Source organism: Leptopilina heterotoma, unplaced genomic scaffold, assembly GCF_015476425.1.
Source record: "Leptopilina heterotoma isolate Lh14 unplaced genomic scaffold, ASM1547642v1 Lhet_169, whole genome shotgun sequence".
Taxonomy (NCBI): domain Eukaryota; kingdom Metazoa; phylum Arthropoda; class Insecta; order Hymenoptera; family Figitidae; genus Leptopilina; species Leptopilina heterotoma.
In genome coordinates, this window is record NW_025110885.1 from 302,699 (window position 1) to 321,277 (window position 18,579).

General features: G+C 28.9%; 1 protein-coding gene across 4 annotated transcripts in view; it reads right to left on the reverse strand.

Annotated features, from left to right (window-relative positions):
- The window catches only part of LOC122499508 (D-2-hydroxyglutarate dehydrogenase, mitochondrial), a 48,751-nt gene that overhangs the window by 24,333 nt on the left and 5,839 nt on the right, over positions 1–18,579 (reverse strand). Inside the window, exon 2 of one of the 4 annotated variants that reach the window (XM_043607903.1) lies at positions 13,685–13,992. The exons of the other annotated variants lie outside the window; for them this stretch is intronic. The gene's annotated coding sequence lies outside the window, so the exon portion shown is untranslated. The remainder of the gene's footprint in view (positions 1–13,684; positions 13,993–18,579) is intronic. 4 annotated transcript variants of the gene reach the window in all.

Genomic DNA, 18,579 nt, shown 5'->3' on the forward strand with positions numbered 1-18,579 from the left:
TTTTTCCAAAGTTAATAAAAATTTGTTTTTTTATCTTTTTCGTTAATTGATGATAGAAAAAATAAGACAGTATTTCTCTAACAATAATTATAAATATTTTTTATAACTTCTATATGTGTCAAAATTTAGATAGTGAAACAATAAAGAAATGATAACACACCAAGTACAAAACAATATTATTGAATGGACATTTCGAAACGCGCATTTAAAAGATTTGAAACGATTAAGAAGATATAGAGCTATAATGATGAATGATGGAGGATGGTGGAGAGGGAGAAAAAGAAACATGGAATGGGGTCCCTCTTGTTGCTAGTCTATCCCCTTCGCTGAAGCTCAGACCTCTTATTAAAGGCCACCCACATTCGGGACGCAGTAGTCAGGGACGCGATTCTATAGTCTAATTGGTGTATCCAGCAAGTGGTTGTTTTATGTACATTAAACCCACCCTTTTGTTATTATAATGGACTTATTAACCCACCTTTTCGACACTCTCCATGGGAAATTACATTAACACATACTATATTTATGCAGTACGACAGGAATGAACTTCAATCTTTTCTATAAAATTTCCAAAAATTCTATTCTCTATAATCTCCTGCTAATTACGGGTATCATTAGGATAATTAGATTTTAATGATTTAAGCCTCTTATTACATTGAAAAAGATATTCTTTCTATTCGTACAAATAATATTAATTACAGTTGAATAAGAGTCATTTGCACTGGTCTTTAAATCTCAGTTAAAATTTTTATTTCTTTAAATCAATGACTGACTTTTTGCTTTTGAATCAGTTGAAATTTTCTGATTCATCAACTGACATTACACCCAGAAAAAAATTTGTTTGAAGCAACTAAATTTTTTCTTTGAATGCAAAAAATTCGCAGTTGAAAATCACTGTTTAAGTGGCTCACAGTTTTTCTAAGGATAACATATTGAGACAAAAAATGAATCAAAACGTTGCTTCGCAACACTTTTATTCGTTTTTTGTCTCAATTTGATATCCTTAAAAAAACAGTGCTATATGACAGAATTTTTGCTTCTGCATTCAGTAAAAAAAATAGCTGATTTTCAGTGAAAAAATAAATAATTATCAATCAAAAATAACTGAAAAGTTAGTTAAATTGCACAAATAAAATTATAGTTAGAAAAATTTACAATGATATCAGTTATTTTTAACTGACAATCAGCTATGCTTTACTGACAATCAATTATACTTTACTGACAATTATTAGTTACGCTTGCCAATCAGTTACTTTTACCCAAATAATCAGTAGATCCAAATTACTTATTTTTACCTGATTCAAATTAGTTTTCTTTAAAGCATCAAATTGATGCTAAACTGGATCAAATTGATGCCAAAAATTTAGATCAATTTTTTATTTCATCAACATCTTTGGTATCAATTAGTTACAATTTGATACTTTTAAGTTAACAGTGATGTTAAGAGTATTAAAATGAACCAAATCTTTTTATTATGATGAAATAAATACTTATTTGGGTTAAACAAACATTGTTTTAAAGTACCTAAAAATTAGGTTTATATGACAAAAAGAAGTATCTGATATTCAAACGTAATTTTCCTCGAGTGCAGAATAAGAACAAATCGTGGTCAGAATTTTCTCTATATAGAGAAAATAATCAATTTTTTCAATGAATTATCAATTATACTCCATTGGTTCTGAATTGTTAACATAACTTATTATTATAACGGAGGGTCAAACTTTTTTAAAGTCAACTGGGTTTTTAGTTCAAAAAAGTGGTACATTTTTATTTTAAAAACAAAATGTCTATATAGATGATCACGCCTTTCAGTCTTTAATAGATATATTAAAAATTTGAATCAAGGACGAAATTTCAATTCATTTATATTAACTCTATAAATTAATAAGTATTCGAATCTCCAATAGAAGTTTAACAGACGAAACCTGCATAATCCATTATATTAAGAAATGTCAAATTTAAAGTGTGATGAAATATAAATGCCGCAAAGAAAAAATAATATTTCGAATCTTCGCAGAGAAGTTCCACGAAAATAAAATTCCATTCAAGTACAAAATTTCCCTAAGAACTTGATTGAAAATCTACAAGAATGCACTTTCTAGAAATTCATTTTTCATTCTAAAAACGAGTAAAATTGGAATTTTACGAATATATATTTAAGCATATATACATAATGCATGCTTTCTATTAAATTATTAGCTAACTATTAATATTTGTACCTATAATTATTATTATTGTAACAATTTTCGAAAAATCCTCTATAAGGAAGGAATGAAATATTTTCTTCTTCTTCTTCCTAGATTCAATATCTACAGGTGCTCTTCTATTTCGCGCAAGCATTGAACTTCCTACAGAAGGTAAGTTGCAGTGTATGCACTGTGCATCGCGGAAATAATATGTGTGCAAACCTCAAGTGCGCACAAAATCAATAACTTCCCGCAGGACAATAATTGTTAAACTTATTCTTTAAATAATAGGTAAATTCCTTAACTATTAGATAGAATAACGAATTATACAAAATATACACTAATTGTGATACTTATCAAGATATAAAAGATGATTTACAAATATCAACAAAAATCTCTACACTGCACTCTAAATCTGAACTAGAGAAAATTTTACTAATTTATTCAGTAATTGACTAAATGAGTTTTCTTTAATTCATCAGTGGAATTTCACTGCGAGGATCAATAAAAACCATAGTTGATTCTCATAGTGAAATTCCACTGATTCAGCAAAGAAAACTCATCCACTGAATTGAAATCAGTGAAATATTCACTGATTCATATTTAGAGTGCACTTAAATTTTGAATTAATATGAAAAGACGTTTACTGATTTATAAATAAAAGTAAAAACATCTAATTCCTATATTATAGTAAAATTTTACTCTTTCATTTAGTATTTTTAAATTGTGATTGACATGAAGCTCTTCCTACTGTATAAGAATTTAAATTTTTTTACTAATTTTAATAATAAGCGAGTGACTTTTCACTAACTGATCAGATTCACTGTTAACTTGAAAGTATCAAATTGCAAACGAATGAATACTAAAAATGTGGATAAAATAAAAAATTGATCCAAATTTTTAGCACCAATTTGATCCACTTTAATATCAATTTGATACTTTCAAGAACATTTGTTTTTACATATAAAGAAACAGATATTGTCAATCAAGGCCCCTATAATAAAAAATGACTGCATTTTATGTACTCAACTCTCTATACACTCTCTAAATATCTGAAGAAGTGAAAATGCACTTGGAATGCGTCAAAATAAGTCCTAAAAAATAAGTGTCTATACACTGAACAATAAGTGATTTTCATTCAAAATTAAGTGAAAAATTACTTATAAATAAAGGATTAAAATGGTATTTTTATGTCTGCTCATCTGAAATACTAAATCATATGTAAAAAATTTGTTAGTAAATTTATTTTCGTATAGTTACTCGTTCTGCGCTTACCCTAGTAGAAAAATTTGGTGGCGCTAGCATGGTGCCACTCTCGCGTTCCATTGCGCTGTAGTGGCGCTGAGAGCATTTGAAACACTTTTTTAGTCTAGCGCCTTTCTCGCATTCTGCTCGCAGTGCTAGAATGAACATAACCTCACCTGCCAAAACTTTATTTCGCGATTTAAAAGATGATTCTTATGTCATTTCTTTTGACGAATATAATTAAAAAAATTGTGTACACATAAAAAACATTTACTAATTATCTGCCTGCAATGAAATTTAAACGTATTTGAAGATAAATACACATTTCGTTTAAAGTTATGGTAATAGATTTTAATTCAGAAAACGGTAACCTATTCTTAATCCCAAGCCTAATCAAAATTTTGATCATTATTTGCTGTATAAAATTGTTTTTAAATATGGAAATTTTAAGAATAAATTATTATTAAATTTCCATAAAAAATTATTTATTTCTTCACAGTAACAGTGTCAAAAATAGTTACACATGTTAAACATTGAAATTAAAATTTTTGATATTAACCAATTCTTTTATAATAATAATAATAATAATAATAATAATAATAATAATAATAATAATAATAATAATAATAATAATAATAATAATTGAAAAAATTAAGTTCCTATTTAAAATCAGTAAATCTTTTCTGTCAGGTCAATTAAAAATAAAAAAAAAATAAATCTAGTTTGAGGTTATGTTTTCTAATTCGAATGGAGAGATATTAATAATATATTTGATCCATAAAAAAGTATTTATTGTTATTCTTGGTGATAAATCGTTAGATTAATTACTTAAAATATATTTAAAAATTTTCTTGGAGGTTGAATAAGACATTCATATACTAAAAATTCTTTTATAAATAAGTGTATAAATTAACGAATGAACAAGAAATTTATAATGCAATAATAATTTATATTTAAATTTAATACAATTACAAATATATAAATACTTAGAATCCTTTTCTATTATTGTTTTTAAATGCCACAATATTCTACAAGCAAACATTTACTTTTACTTTGAAAATAAAAGCAAACACCTTTGACAGTTTATGCAACAGAAATTTGAGGTTATGTTGCATTCTAGCAAAAAGTGCTCGCGCCATTCAAGGCGCTAGAAGACGTCGGCGAGATAAACTGCCATGCAAATTCCAGTGGTGGCGCTAGCATATATCTAGGCTTCCATTAAATTTTTCTACCTGGGTATAGGTGCGTCCCTAAATTTATCATCGACGCTCATAGCACCAAAAACTATTATTTAATGTTTTTAAAGATGAAAATGTCACTAATTCACTAATTAGTATATACTAATTTCAGATTTAGGGAGGAAAAATACAAAATCTTCACAAAAATTGATTTCATTATTTTCGATTTCGCGAAAAATATATTTTGAATGCTGAATGTCGACGCTAATTTTAGAGAACTTCTGCTTATAAATTAATAATTTTTAGATAGAAATACTCTGAAATAATTTAACATAAAAATTAGTATCAAAATGTCAGTGTACTATCCCTAAGAAATTAGAAATTCCCCTATTAATAAGAATTTCTATATATTTAGTATCACAAAAATTATTTTGTAAAATTGAGAGTCTATATTTTTATAAAATGATTGTTCTAACAGAATTATTTTGATCCAGTGTTTTAAAAAATTATTTTCTTTTTTATTTTTAATAAATTTGCGTTTAATTTAATTTGTTTATTATAGGTATTACTAAATATTTTATATTAGCTTTAAACATTAATAGTTACACAAATATTTACACTTTTTAAAGTATAGGAAGAATTTATTTAAGGAAAAAATAAACGGAAACCGAAGATTTCTTATAATTTCTGACTGTCGTTTTGCACCTGGTGAAAATTAAAATTTACTTTCATCTGCTCGACGATAAGTAATTTTATGCATATAACATATATATAATATGTAAATATATATTCATATATTTTTAACGTATTCCAAGTGAATTTTCATTTATTCAGATTAAGAGAGTAAATCTGAATTACTCCTCTAATAAATTTGAATCATTAAAAAATATATAACTAATATTATAGGAAGTGAAAAGTCAGTCACAGATTCAAATAGTATAATATTTCTACTCATCATTTATATATAGTTAAGGAAGAATCCGACAAACAATCGGAACAAAAGTTAGTCCAATGTCATAATTTCGTATTTTAAAAGAAAAGGTCACATTAAATTTTAAATTCCTTAACCTAAATTTTTAAATTCCTTAGAAGCGTAAGGAATTTAATTTTCTACATTTTGAATAATTTAAAGTTAAATTTGAATACAAATGATACTTTTTTGTCAATAATAAATGATTTAAGTAACATAACCTATCAAATTTAACAAATATTTCTTATTGACTGAAAACTGTATAATTTTTATTCAAATGCAACTTTCAATCGTTTTAAATGTTCAAAATTAAATTCTCCGCCTTTCCACCAAAAGGATAATTTAAAACTTAATTTGTCTTTTTCTTTTAAATTATATACGAAATTATGACATTTTACTAACTTTTATTTTGACTGTACATCAGATTCTTCCTTAAAAAATAACTATAGATTGTCAGTAAAGCATAAGTGATTGATGTCAGTTCAAAATAACTGATATTTCAGTACATTTTTTTAACTGATTCAATTAATTAATTATTAGTTAAAATTTTAACTGAAGTGACACTTTAGTGACATTTAATTTTATTCTTTTAACTTTCTGATTCATTAGTAAAAAAAAATTCTTCTACTGTTAAATCAGTAAATTTTAAATGCCTTGAAAGCAAAAAGCCAGCCACTAATTCAAATCATATAAAATTTTATAACTGATGATTTTGATTCAGATTTAGAGAGTAAGTATAACCGAAATCGGTACAGAAAACAAAAATTTTATTTTCAACTCACGAAAATAAAAACGTTTTCAAAAACAATAATTGTGTGAAAATCATTCACACACCGTATAATCAATATCTGTATATGAAATAATAAGACTTTTAATTGTTAAAAATTTCAGAAACAATGTATTATATTAACAACCTGTCAAAATGAAACTGAAATTCTCGTTTTGTTATATATGTTTAATTATTGCCATTACATTCCGTGCATATATATGTGTATATTATGCAGTAGAGGATATGGCTATAATTAAATACCTATTATATCATTCTGTATGTTAATCTTTATTATTATGTGCAAGTATTAATAAATAATTAGGCAACTAATATTGGAAGCTTTATAGGAGTATCAATCCCGTTTGTCGAGTTTAATTCTGATCCAAATTTTATTACGCTCCTCCAGTATATATATAATATATGTTACAGTACGGCGCATGCTTGATCTCGCCGCGACAATATGTCGGGGCGCTCGAAAATAAATAGCTCCTCGAAAATCATCCCATACAAATCTTTGAGGTGAAGCTGCGTATATATAGAAAATGTCGAAAACAGACGCGCAGACATGCCAGTCAAATTTTGTACTTTAAACACGAAATTATCGTGTATACACGATACTTATATAGCTATTTCTTAATATTTATACTTTTTGCATATGTATTTCTAAATAATTTGGGGAATTATTTTCGTCATCGAAGACAAACTTTAGGAATGTATTAAACCCAAATCAGTAAAATTCTGATGCTCTATGAATTGATTCAATTATATACACAAAATTTCTAAGGATCTCAAATTAAGACCATCAACCGTATCGGTCAGAAACACTGATTCAAATTTAAAATTTCGTCATCACTTATAACAAAATAGCTGATTTAGAGAGTAGAGCAAACATATGCTGGTAATATAAAAATTAAAGAAGGCAAAGTGTCAATTAAGTTTAATTCATTTTTAGTGGTATGTTAATGGATTTAAATGTAGAGGTTAAAAAGCGTTCACTTATACTTTTTGAATAATTAACAATTCAAAACATACACTGCAAAAAACTATTTTATACTTTTAGCCAAAAGCATTTAAAATGTAAACGGTTTCAGACTTAATTTTTTTCATAAAATTTTGTGAAATTGAAAATTATACAAATGCCGAACACAAGCTCAATATTCTTATTTAAATGATCTATCCAACTTCCTTTATACTCTCAATGACCTTATTAATGATGTCGAGCAAATAGATGTCGTGTTTTTCGCTCTCTTTCATAAAATTCAATTGTTTTAATTGTTATATTTCGACGATATTCTCGAATCATTCGACATGCAACAACAAGACCTCATTATAAAATCATCCTCCATTTTAAAGTTTTCCTATACAAATCATTACCCCACTGTAAAATATACATTTCCCCTCTCTCCGATTCATAGACTCACGAATCAAACAGCACCGACCATAAACCAGATGTCTATTACAACACTTGAGGTTCCAGCATAGTTTCAATGCTTCCCCCATAAATAGGGGTGAGTAAGGGGAGCACATTAAACACAATATAATTAAGTAGGAGGGCTGGGATCGATAAAAAAATAAGCATACAAAAATGGCGTTACGCAACATGTCCTAATACAGCAAATATATATAGCACCCATATCGAACACATAGGAAATGCCATTATTTCCCTCACATACATACACACAAGACTCACTCTCACGTGAAATTGAATTTAAAAATGGACTACACAAAGACGCGGACATTGCGAAACACAGACAAGTTTCAAGAGGGTGGGGATGATGCCTGCCGCCAGTTCCCCCTTCGCGGTTACATCATCGACGATCGAGAAAGAAGTCTTTCGATGAAAGGATCACGCAACGTGTGTTGCTCTGTTGATCCGTATAGAAAATAACAGAAAAAAAAGAGGAACGAGTAGAAAGTCAAAGCTTGAATCGCAAGAGATATCGTCTGGGGGATACGTAGGTGGATTCTTAAAATTAAGTAGGAGGGAGCATTTGTAGGTGGGATGCAACGCTTAGCAATAGAATGACAGAAGCACGTGATTGGGTGAATGGACCTTCCCATGAACTGAGATACCATGACAGGTTGACTTACCCAATCATCAGCTTTTTCCGTGTTACGCAAAAACATCTTTTTACCTGTTCATTCATCTTGTTCCATCGTAAGAAAAGACCCTGACGAGGACAATGGGGATTTCTTGTCGAAAATCTATCAGAGCCACACAATTTCTTAGTGTGTATGCGTGTGTTATAACAATGTCAAGGGTATAATGCGCATTTAGAGGAAAGAAAACAACTTTTTAGAATAAGAAATGTTAAAAGTCAGATCTTTAGATTTGTTTGAAAATCTCTATTTTCAAACAGATGATTATAAATTGATGAAGCTATCTGATAAGAAAGTCACGATTTAACAATGCATTGTGTATATACAATGTGTGTGTATACGTCAGAGAAGATTCTGTCTATCATACAAATCACATGAAGAAGGATTTTATGCTTGGTATTCCGAGGTCCTTCGGATATCTTTTTTTCTACTCAGCATTCCTAACTGGATTTTTTATATCCTGTCTTTCAAGACCTGGAGGAGAGATGAACATGGATGAGAGAATAACAACGTGCAAAATTTATTCAAAAGAACTTGGATTTTAAGAGAACTGAGAAAACTGTGTTTTTAATAGTTTATAAAACATTACAAATCACAGTTTTCTTGAAGATTCAAATTAATATCAAAAATTTTAATCAAATTCTATTTTGATGCACATTCTTGACATAATTCGTTATGCAATTTGATACTTTCGCAAGAACAGCAAATTTGATTTGAATAATCAACTCAAGTCATTCAAGAAATATGCCATCAGAGTTTTTCTAAAATCCTTAAAAAAAACTCTAATCGTATATTTCTTGCGATTAGAGTGCAACAAATTTTATCTCCTAATATAGATAATGGCACAGGAAATATGACTATGAATAATAAATTTATTGTTAAACATAAATATATATATCTTAACTCAAGAATCTGCATTTTCTAAATCGTGATTTTTTTATTTTTAAGCAAGCTTTTCAGGGAAAGTTATTAAGGGTTTTTATTTGAAGACCTTTTCTCAATTATCGAACAGTATTTGAAATAGAAAATTTACTAGATTACATCCAAAATATATTGTTTCATTATTTAGGTTTAAAAATCAAGTTCTGCATCAAAAAAATGTTCGTTGCCTGAAAGCAATACAGGTCATCAAAGGTTTAATAAAATACAACAAACACTGTAAAAAGAAGGCATCTTATTTAAGATACTATTCTCCTTTCGAAAAAGTTATCAAAAACATATTAAAATGCATTGATCTAAAAGATGGAGGATCGACAATAAATGCATCTTTTTGCAGTGAAGTAATAAAAATATCGTCGTTCATTTGAACCTTCAAAATTTTAAGATCGTTTGGAAAATGGAATGAAAAGTGAAACATCTTCCAAAAAAAGCAAGTCATTCATCATTAAAAGTTTTTTCAGTCCATGAATTGAAATTTTCAAATCACAATCACCTTCAATTATATTCATATACGAAGAAGATTTATAGAAATCCGGATCAACAGGTTTGTATATATACATTGGACATTAACAATGACCCTGAAGTGTTTGATTTAAAAGATTACGATAGAGTACACGCAACATATATTACAAGAAATTATCGCAAATTGAAGATAAACTGCAAATTTGAAAAATCGTACACGCATGTAAATTCCACACCGAGTTTTTCAAATTCTATTTCGAGGAATTAAGATATCTGATAAGGAATATTTTTAATGAATTTATAATTTACCGTACATACAAGTATATAGAGAGAGAGAGGACTTTTATCAGTGATCATCACATTCCTAATTGGAAAGATATAGAGATGAATTCAGCCATTTCTCTTTACTCCCCGCTACTTTTTTCTCATATTCCCCCTTCACCAGAGAATTAGCATTTTAAAAAAGACTTTCGTGCATAAATTATAGCAATGAAGAGTGGGGATTTGGCAAAGATATACCCTTGGCATCAACAGACACACCTTTTACCTCCCATCATTTTTAACAGGGCCGTATTAATGCTCATGTCAATTGAAACTGGTCTCTAAACTATAAAACTATATATGCGGTTTACCGAATTAATAAAATGGATTCTATTTCAATTATACTCTTTTCGATGAAAATAAACTTCGTCTATAATTTCAAACAAAATATACACAGAAAAAAAAAGTCTGTTATTTTATTAACATATACAAAAAGTGGATTTAAAGCATATGCAATAATTTTTCATCCATTAAGGGAACTACTATATGTGAATTATCACTGCAGCTGAAACACGCAACAAAAATAACACCTTTTCTGTTTTTCTTAATTCTTTTTCTCAATTTTCTTTTAAATGCAAATACAGATAATAAGAAAATAGAATAAGATTAAACAACCAAATATTTATTGGGTCTTCGAATAAAAAATTTTCAATTTCAAGGAAAGTTGATTTGTGGCATGTTACGTAACACCTAATGGAGGGGTCAAGCTATTTAACGATAAGCAAGAAAAATGGCGCTAATGTATGTAATATTGCGTTATATGAAGGAAAAGGGGGGGGGGGTCAATTTTTTTTTAAAATTAGCGTTATACGCATAATATATGGACGTGGTCACTTTACTTAAAAACTGACGTCACTTAATTCTAATCTTATTTTTAAAATTTTCAAGGGTCGTGCTAGAAACTTTAATTCCTCGTGTAAATATTGTTTTTTTTTCTCCTGTTTAAATTAGGGCTCTAAGAAGATCCTTTTTAGGAACTAGGAAGACCACTTTCATAATTATAGTCTAAATACTACTCTGTATAAATATTTCTTAAATTTTTAATGCACTGTTACCTTAAAAGTATCAAATTACAACGAATTGATACCAAAAATGGGCATCAAATCAAAAGCTCACCCAAAATTTTTGATTGAATTCACACCAAAAATGTAGATCAAGTCAAAAACTGACCCAAATTTTTGATTGAATGTGGATCGAATCAAAAACTGGCCCAAAAATGTGAATCAAAATAAAAAGTACCCAAATTTTTGATTGAATTAATATTAAAAATGTGGATCAAATCAAAAATTTACTCAAATTTTTTGTATCATTTTGATACTTTTCAGAAAACTATGCGTATATAAGAGAAAAAAAGACAATGGTTAATGTATCTCTGCATTCGAATCATTATATATAAAAATACTAAAATCCTAATCTTATGATAATAAAATTATAATCATTTATGTCAAATTTCCATATTTACTATTCAACAAAAACACGTTACACAACAATAAGACGCGTATAGAAAGACCAGAGACAAATATATACGAAACTGAACAATTATTTTCAAGATTTTGATTTGTGAAATATCAGCAAAGCCAAGAGGACATTACGAAAACCTCTTACCACATTTAAGTTTGAATTGCTAAATAAATGTTATCACAGTAGGCCTCAATACGATCGACTATATTTATCAAGGACTTCAAGAATAAAGTGGCGGAATTTCAAAATAACCATACTGGAAAAAACACTCGTGTACATAAATAAGCTCAAAATTGACCAATTTTATCGCAACTAAACAGCAAAATTACGTATATATAGATAATTCTGATAGTGCAATAACTGCTCTTAATTACCAGATAATTACACGAGCGACCACTAATTTAAAAGTGAGAATAGCTATACTAATTATAACCCACTGCCTAATGCAGATATCGTCACGGAAAATGCTCGAAATCCTCCAAAGAGAAGACTATACCTCCTGAAACAAATAAACTCCTGATACCGAAATCTGATAAAAGGAACCCCAAAAATTTTTCTTCTGGTCATTTATCAGCAATTGGAGAGGAATCCATAGGTCAGCTCTACACGAATTTACGGATCAAGTTTCGTGGAGGAGTGTTCAACGATATCCCATGGGGGGACTTTTTTTACACATTCTCTCTCTCTCTCTAAACCCCTTTTGCCCAAACAGGTCCTTGCTTCGTCGAAAATCAACCGAATGACAACAGGGAGAGGGAGACACGATGTCTTGAGCGGGGGAGGGGGCAATCATCGAATCAGTGAATTATAATGAAAATATTTTGCGGCTGTGCCGAGAAGAGAACTTGAGGGGGAGGGGGGAGGATTAGCAAACAACTTTTCGGGAAGGGGAACATTGTAGGGAGGGGGAAAACCAATCGACGCGGTGGTTCTGTGGAGTTGCATCTGTGTGCATGCGTGAGCCAACTTAATGGCTATATGCGTCCATAGAATATAGAATCAACGGTGGTATAACCCATCCTACGGCACAGTTGCCTCGCAAGCGAAGCGTGTGTTTAGAGTTACACCGATACACACTATCCTGACAAATACAGAGAAATTCTATTTGGACGCGCACGCAAACGCACACTTATCCATTCCCGGGTAGCGCTATTAATAAATCCCATCTGTGAATTTTGAGACGCATGCGCGCGCTCTCCTCTCACACAATCTCTCTCTTTGCCAAGCCAATTCCTCAGTGGTGGCTCGAATCATTAACCGGTCTCCTTGGCAACCCTGACGGACCTAAACCATTGGCTGGTTACCAGCCCCTCTACCTTACAAATACACTCAAAAACCAGTTCTCAACGACACACATCAGATGCACACGTTTCACACACACACACTTCTCTTCCTCGCTTCTGATCCCAACTTTCCTAACCTTGTATACTATACCTATACATGAAAAACCCAATATAGTACTACAATATGCTATACTTCCCATTCGAGTCGAAGCTATAGTCGCTAAGGACATATAACTATCGCTTCAACACAGTATGTATATATGCCGGTTTCGTTTCATCCATGTATTTATCCCCCTTCAGCAGAATTTCGAAAAAGGTCTACGCCCATTTATCATACACTAACAATACACAGATTTCATTTTTTCCATTGCCCTTTTTTAATCCCTGCCTATTGACATTTTCCTCATCCTCGCTTATAATTATTTCCTTCAAATCCTTACTCGTATTCCATATACTTTTTATGACTTCAATGAAGACTTACAAACTTATGATTTTATACAGCTCCCCAATCAGTAAGAATTCATAATTTTTTTTAAATATGCCTAATATAAATCTCATCTTTTCAGTGTGTATAAACGAAAAAAACTATGAGAGAGGATTTAAAAATTTATCGTACAGGATTCGTATGTTGAAAACTGTAAAAATTTAACGCATAGCGTTTTTTTGCGAGCGAGGCTGCACACAGTATATCTTGCGTGAATTTAGGCCAGGTTTATGTGTCAGAGTATAGAACTGTAGATTATATATATGTATATAGTGACGAAGCTTGCCTGGGATTGGATGAGAGTCTTTTCCGTGTGATAGTGAGACATCAATTCGTTGGTGTTGTTGAGTCTGTGTGAGTGTGCGGACGTGGGGCGTAAACTGCGCTTAGAGACAGCTGTTCCAGGGATGTCTCTACAATTCCAAGAGCCACGATGAATTTTGTTGCCAAGCAACATTTTTCCCAGTTTTCTCACGTTCACTGTTTGTCTGCCGTGTTTCCTCTTCACTGACTTTTGCACTCGCCAACTAATTGCATTATGATTTGGTCTCCGTTAGTTGTAAACATAAACCGTTGCCGGATTCTCATTAAAACCTAAATTAGAATGAAACTCATTAGTGAATAATAACCCATACTTATGTTACATTAAAAAAAGAATAATTATAAAAAAAGGCAAAATTAGCCATCATGATAGAGAAATCTTCCTAATCTAACACCTACTAAAATATCAAGTATAAATTTTATTTCTTTCTCTATCCAGAAAGAAGTTAGTTAAAGATTAATTAATTAACTAATAAAAATCGTTTATTTCCATTTGTTCCATAAGATATACAACTTATAAAAAAAAACTCAAAGCACGTGTTTGATCAAAGTGCACAAGATACGAAATTTTGGTGAAAGGATGAGAAAAATACATTTTCGAGAACAAAATTTCAATTAAATAAACATTATATCGAAAGGCAATCGAATTAATTAATTCGAAAGAAACTCATTCACTCAATAAGGACTAAACTGAAAGGAACCTCGAATCTTGCGGCACAGGCCTATATATATAATAAATTCATGTCACGAAATTAAAACATCTCGTAGTCAGAAAACCGGTATCTGATTGTAGGCCTAAATTTTTACCACCAGCGATATTCGTCTAACAGATTGAATAGTAATTCACTGATACTATACATAGGAAACATATCGAACTATTGGAAATTTCATCAAGTCAATTTTTCTCAGTGGAAATTTTCACGAATTTCACATATAATATTAAAAAATATAAGTAATATTAAAGAAATTATACATAATATTAAAAAAGTATACATATATAGTATCAAGAAAAATTGATTATGTAATAAATCATAATATCAGCTATAAATATACATCTGCAAATTTATAATGTACCATAAACAGCTAAAACTTTGACACTTGTATATTATAAATATAGTAAAAATAACCTTATGCTTTCGCAACTGCTGTCAATTAAGAAACACAAAAAGTGTCCGCCAAGCATATATTAAATAATAAATTCAAAAAAGCTAACGTCTGTATTTCAGTTTCTTTCCCTACCCACATCAATTTTTTATCAATAACCAACATATACACAAACTCGTCTAATCTGAAAAAGCTGACAAAAATGGATTTTCTTATCATTATTTTTTCTTGATTTAAAAAGCTTCTACAGATCAAATATACCAAATGAAAAAAAAACAATATTACAAAGATCTCTGGAAAGTAGTTTTCTTAATAGATGTACAAGAACTTAAGAGTTACACATGGAATAGAAAAGTTAAATTTCCTTAACGAATCATTGTGAAAAATATTTTACAATATCAAGTAATTAATATTGATTCAAATCATCATGATAATCATTTTTGATAATTTAATGAAAAATTAATTTAGAAACATACACCCAGAGAAATGGTATATTTGTCTCAGAACCAACTAGACTTTTTATTTGTTTCAAATAAATTTTATTTGGTTTAAATAAAATTTTATTTGGCTCAAATATATGTTTTATTTATGTCGAATAAAATTTTAATTTAAAAGAAATAAAAAGTCTAGTTGGTTCTGAGACAAATATACGTTTATTTAACTCAAATAAAATATATTTGGTTTAAATAATATTTTCCTCTGGGTGTATAGTTGGATTTAATAAAAGTGAAAGTATCCTATCAAACGCTGTTTTGGACTAATTTTTAATCCCCCCCCTCTACCTTTCCTCCTCGTCACATTGTTTACATACAGAATAATTTTTTACACATTTCGTAACATGACGCATACCCCCCCCCCCCTATAGAAGTGTGACGTAGTTTGTGAGCAAACCCTTAATAAATACTTGTTTATAAGTAAATGCATCTTAATTTTGTCGATAAAAAATCGGCGTAGAATTCTTAAAAATTGCGTTAATTTTTAATAATACTTTTTACTATCGCTTTTCATAAGATTTTTTTGTAAAAATATCGAAACTTGGTTTCCGATTCGAGAATGAAACATCAGAAGCGCCGATTGAGGCCTAATTTGTAATAGGACTAAAAAAGTTTATTTGCTCTGTAAATCTGAATTAGTAGAATTCTACTAACAAATAGTTAAATTTCACTAATTGTCAGTGATTTTCCATGGACTACTTTTCCTTTTTTCAATTAGTAAAATGTTACTATAATTGATGGTAAAACTTAAATAATTTTCAGAGGAATTTTACAAATTTTTAGTCAAATTTTACTAATTGTTAGTCAAATTTTACAAGATTTTTAGTATAAAATTTCACGAATTGCTAGTCATCTACTTCACTCAATGAATTTAGTGAAACTGTTTTCTCAACTTTTACTAACACAGTTCTACTAATTGTTTCTACAAATTTATTATTAAATAAATACAATTCTACTAATTCTACTAGCAAATTAAATAGTAAAATTTTACTCCTTGCAATTCTCTGAATTTGAATTAATAAAATTTTTTACTAATTTGAAGTAGTGACTGAATTTTTGCTTTCTATAATTATTAATTTTACTAATAATTAGTAATTTCGATTAATTTATTATAATAAAGTTTACTAATTCAAAAGCAAAAAGTAAACATTTTTACTAATACAAATTTAGAAATGATAGTAATATTACTACTAAAGTGGACGACTTTTCATCATTTCATTAGTAACTTTCTACTAATTCAAATTTAGAAAGTGTTATGAGGGCCCCAGTAGGTCTGTAGTTTTTCTAAATATATTGAGAAATATAAACACCATCAAAACGTTGCATTGAAACAATTTAATACACTTCACGGTCTAAAGAGAGGATCATCAAAAAAACTGTTCTATCAAAATTTCCTGCATTAAAAATAGTGTCTGAGTAAAAATTAAATAAAATTTTTAAATTTGTCAAACATACTTTTTAATTTTATTAAATATTTAAAAGTTTTAAAAAACGTTTAATACTGTAAAATTATTGAAAAATTTTAGTCAAACTTTTCTTTTTATTATTATATGTGACGCTCCACGGTAAAGAGGGCACCTAAAATTTTAGATTATGATTGTTAGTTTTGAAGTGATATTTCATAAAAAGATGAGGATTAACTCTTGGAGCTGACCAATGATATTTAAATCCTTACCACATTCAAAATTTTCAATAAAAATGATTTACTTTATAAAATTAAAAAAAAGTCGACTAATGACGAAGATGAAATGATCATAAACATAACCTAACATTTCTTTGGGAGATAAACCTTTCACCTTTCACTATTTTCTATTCTAATATCTAGTTTTTTACTAACAAAATTAACTTGCAGTTATTTATAGGTAATTATTTGTTATTATAAAAATTATTAAACATTTGATAATTTTAGGCTTATTGTTATTTAATATTTCAAACTTTTCAGAAAAAATTTTATATTCTGTTATAGAAATTTTAACAGGGCCTTTTCTCGAAATTTGAATTAGTATATCACAGAAAAAGAATGTATGTTAAATTTTTTGCTTGTAGTTTTCAGATGGTGTTATTTTAACTCAATTCTAGTTGAAAGTATTAAATTAATACTAAAATGTGGATAAAATAAAAAATTGATCTAAATTTTTTTATCAATTTGATACCAAAATATGGACAAAATAAAAATTGATTTAAATTTTTGTAACAATTTGATACTTTCAAAAAATTGTGTATTTATTTAACACGCTCTAGTGTTAATTTAACAAACTCCAGTGTTATTTTAACACCAAATATAGTGTTAAAATAAGAGAGTGTCGGTTAAAAATGTTGTGTGCAGTTTTAACACCACATGTTCTGTTAAAATAACACTTATTTTTTTCTGTGTATAAAAATACTAATTCGAATTAGTATTTGACTTTTTGCTTTTGAATTAGTATAAATTTTACTAACAAGCAGTAATTTATTAGCAAATTTAATTAATTCAATAGCAAAAAGTCAGTCACTAATTGAAATTTAAAGAGTTGTTTAGGCTTCAAAAAGCATTCCTACTTCAACCCGTTAGGGCCGTGCACCTAATTTCAACTAAAAATCATGACCAGGAACGAAGTTTAAAGAATAATACATTTCTAAATTATAATCCATGTGTAGAAATTTACCAATATTGGCCCAATCTAGTTACAAAACACAGTGAAAAAAAGTCTTGTCGTTTTAAGCCTAATTTTGACTAAAACATCTTACTTTATTCCAAATATTTACTAAATTTCGGATTATAAAACTGGTTTTAAGACTTCAAATTGTCTTATTTTCAAAATAAGCCCGAAAATTAGTTGAATTTAAAAAAAACAGGTTTTGAGCCATAAGTACTTTAAGACTTTGTTTTTACAGTGAAGGGCTTGGTGCTGTGGAACTGACCAGACTTACACAGTTTTCTTGAAAGAAATCTAAAGTGTATAAATTAAATTTAAATTATATAATTTGATACCAAAAACGTGGATCAAATAAAAAATTGATCTATATTGTTTTGTATCAAATTGATACACCTTAGTATCAACATGATACTTTGAATAAAACTGTCTTTTTCAATCAGAATTGGAGCTCTTTCATTTAAATCAGATTAAAATTTCTACATAGGTCACCTACAATCAGTTATTATTTAAATTTTTCGTAGATATTAAAAATGTAATACACTGCAAAAATTAAGCATCTTAAAAGTGACTACAAACTTACTTAAAACATCTTATATTAAGATAAACAAGATGTTTTATCTTAATAT